The following is a 3527-nucleotide window of genomic DNA, read 5'->3' on the forward strand; positions in this document are numbered from 1 at the left end:
AATACAACCAACACCTTATTTTTTAAATTTTTTATTTTATTTATTTATTTTTGAGAGAGAGAGAGCACAAATGGGAGAGAGGGGCAGAGGGAGAGGAAGAGAGAATTCCAAACAGACTCCACACCCAGCGCGGAGCCCAACACAGGGCTTGATCTCATGACCCTGAGATCATGACCTGAGCTAAAATCAAGAGTCAGACACTCAACTGACTGAGCCACCCAGGGGCCCCACCAACACTGTACTTTTTAACTCTAACGTGGTTTCCAGTTTTTACCCCATTATAGATAACTGAGCAACACTTGATTTTTCTTTTTAAAAATCTTGAAAGAAGGAAACATTCTGCCAATTCTCAAGACATCTGCAGCCTCTTGGCTTCTTTCTGGGTGTGTGTGTGTGTGTGTGTGTGTTTTGAATTGGACCTAGTTGAGCTCTCCAATTTGCCATGAAGAATGTCTAGGCTATTTCTTGTGGATATAAACAAAAGGGATCCCAAGGAGGATGACGCCAGATTAGAGAGAGTAGTGCCCGCCCATTTAGAGTTGACCGAGAATAGTTTTCATGGAAGAAGGGCTGCAGAGGACTAAATGACCTCCCCCAGAAGGTTCCATTTAAACTCTAAGTCTTGGGGAGCCTGGGTGGCTCAGTCAGTTGAGCATCCAACTCTTGATTTGGGCTCACGGCATGACCTCAGGGTGGTGGGATCAAGCCCTGCTTTGGACAAGGCACTCAGCAAGGAGTCTGTTGGAGATTCTCTCGCTCCCTCTCTCTCTGCCCTTCCCCCCACTTGCTCACTTGCTCTCAAATGAATAAGTAAATCTTTTAAAAATAAATAAAATAGGCGCACATGGGTGGCTCAGTCGGTTAAGTGTCTGCCTTCGGCTCAGGTCATGGTCCTGGGATCGAGTCCTGCATCGGGCTCCCTGCTCAGCGGGGAGCCTGCTTCTCCCTCTCTCTCTCCATCTGCTCCTCCCCACCGCTTGTTCTCTCTCTCGGACAAATAAATAAGCAAAATCTTTAAAAATAATAATAAAATAAATAAAAATAAGAACAAATAAATAAAACTCTAAGTCTTATGGTCACTGCCTGTTCTTTGGAACACTCCCCCTCTTATTTGTTGGTTCGTTACTATGACCGTTCTCAATCCTTGTTGCATACTGGAATCACTTGGGAAAGAGGGGTTTTAACATATATACATATTTGCCAGATCTACCCCAATTGGACTTGGGGTGGAGCCCAGACATTGGAATTTTGTTTTCATCTCTCTAGATTATTCCAACTTGAAGCCAGGACTGAGAGCCTCTGCTTTTAGGGCGCTTTACTCCTCCAGTGGGGCTGGAGTCGCTGCCCTTGGTGCTGAATCTCTTTAGGCCACAGGCTACTCTCAGGGAGGCCCCACTTCTCACTTTGCTCTGCCAGAGTCATAAGCAGCTGTTTCAGAAATGCTGATGCACGGAGGAAACAGTATCCCAGCTCGCTCCTAGTGATTAGGGTGGAAAGATCAGCATTTCACTACATCTGCTTCCACCTCCCTAGACAGCCAATTAGCCACGGAAACGGCAGACACTGCCTGAAGGCGCTCTTTCAGGGCTGAGCTTCTAATGCCCAGAAGCACATTAGGTGCTAAACAATACTATATTCACATCAGGCAAGACCATCTTGCTTTGGGTTGCAGTATTTGCTTCCTGGAGAAAGGGGGCCTCGCCTTAGAGCTGGAACTTGGTAGCACCTGGATAGATGGGAAAGAGGGAGGGCATGCCTTGCATTCTGGGGGCATGGCCGACTGTGGAGGAGGGAACATTAGACCCAGAGTCAGAAGATGTGGGTTTGAACCTCCTCTCTACTTTTGTCTAGCAGTAGGACCTTGCAATTAATCCAGTTAATGGTCAATTCCTTCTCTACAAAACAAGGATAAAGATGGGCATCATAATTGTGTGCTAATTATGTTGTCAGAGTTATGGGAGGTAACGTTCATAAGCATATCAACAAATCCAGGGGTGCGGAGCTGACCTGACAGAAGAGAGATTTTTGAGTTTGTCCTAATGGTCAGAAACCAGGCCTCTTATGCTTCTTCAGTCCCTGCCCTTGCTGATGTGGAGGAGGAGAGAATATGCAGGGGGTGGCGGCAGCTGTCTTCAACAATGGTAAGAGCAGCTAAGGGGGAGAAATGTGAGATCTATTCTGTGTGGTGGCAGGGGACAGACAGCTGGAGGTCAGCAATCAGTAGTTTAACAAGCCCTCCAGGTGAGTCTAATGCACACAAATACCTGAGAACCATTGCTCTGGAGCATTTCTTTGTATGGATACCCACATTCTGTTTAACCATCCTACTGTAGATGGATAATTGTTAGTTTGGAACTATTACAAAATGGGCTGCTCTGAACATCGTTGAACATAGGTTTTGGGACACATATGTACACTTTTCTGCTGGTTATATATACCTAGGAGTAAGGTTGTTGGATTATAAGTTTATAAGTATATTTAGAATACTTAGCCTTAGGATATACTGTCACAGTTTTCCAAAGTGATCGTACCGGATTTCCACCCCCACCAACGATATATGAATATTCCAGTTTCCACATCCTCACCAACACTTGGCTTTGTCAGTCTGAATTTGCATATGATCCAGTAACTCCATTTCTTGGTATATGTCCTCAAAGAATTGAAATCAGGGTCTCTAGGAGTTATGCATACACTGATGTTCATAGCATTATTCACAAGAAGCAAAAGATGGAAGAAACCCAAGTATCTATTGATGGGTGAACGGATCAACAAAATGCATTATGTATGTCCAGCGGAATATTATTTAGCCCTACAAAGGAAGGAAATTCTAATACATTCCACAACATGGATGAACCTTGAGAACATTAGGCTGAGAGAAGCCAGTGACAAAAGGACAAATACTGTATGATTCCACATATTATATGAGGCACCTAGAGCAAATTCTTAGAGATGGAAAATAAAATAGAAAATAAGTGGTTGCCAGGGGACTCGGGGTGGGGGAGGGTGCAACGTGGAGTTAATGTTTAATGGGTGCAGAGTTTTAGTTTTGGAAGATGAAAGGAGTGCTGGAGATGGGTGGTGGTGGTGGCTGCCAAGAGGTGAATGTATTTAACACTACTTACTGAACCGTACACGTAAAAATGACTAAGATGGGTGCTTGCTTTGGCAGCGCGTAGACTAAAATTGGAATAAGGGAAGATTGGCATGTCGCCGGCACAAGGATGACATGAAAATTCATGAAGCGTTTCATTTTTTCAAATGAGTAAGATGGTAAATTTGATGTTACATGTATTTTACAATTAAAAACAAAGAATAAACACTGTGGGCTTAAAACTGAGGAGAGAGCGGCGCCTGGGTGGCTCAGTCGTTAAGCGTCTGCCTTCGGCTCAGGTCATGATCCCAGAGTCCTGGGATCGAGTCCCACATCGGGCTTCCTGCTCAGCAGGAAGCCTGCTTCTCCCTCTGACCCTCTCCCCTGCTTGTGTTCCTGCTCTCTCTGTCTCTCTCTCTGTCAAATAAATAAATAA

At 44.7% G+C, this 3527-nt stretch overlaps 1 non-coding gene across 1 annotated transcript; it reads left to right on the plus strand.

Moving 5' to 3' along the window:
* Positions 1 to 3153: 3153 nt before the first annotated feature.
* On the plus strand, positions 3154 to 3256 carry LOC114214041 (U6 spliceosomal RNA). Its single transcript, XR_003610315.1, has one exon. It is a non-coding gene; the product is annotated as a U6 spliceosomal RNA (small nuclear RNA).
* The last annotated feature ends 271 nt before the right edge of the window (positions 3257 to 3527 follow it).

This window comes from Eumetopias jubatus, unplaced genomic scaffold (genome assembly GCF_037043125.1).
Source record: "Eumetopias jubatus isolate StellerSeaLion01/CBP00866 unplaced genomic scaffold, mEumJub1_p1.0 scaffold_10, whole genome shotgun sequence".
NCBI lineage: Eukaryota > Metazoa > Chordata > Mammalia > Carnivora > Otariidae > Eumetopias > Eumetopias jubatus.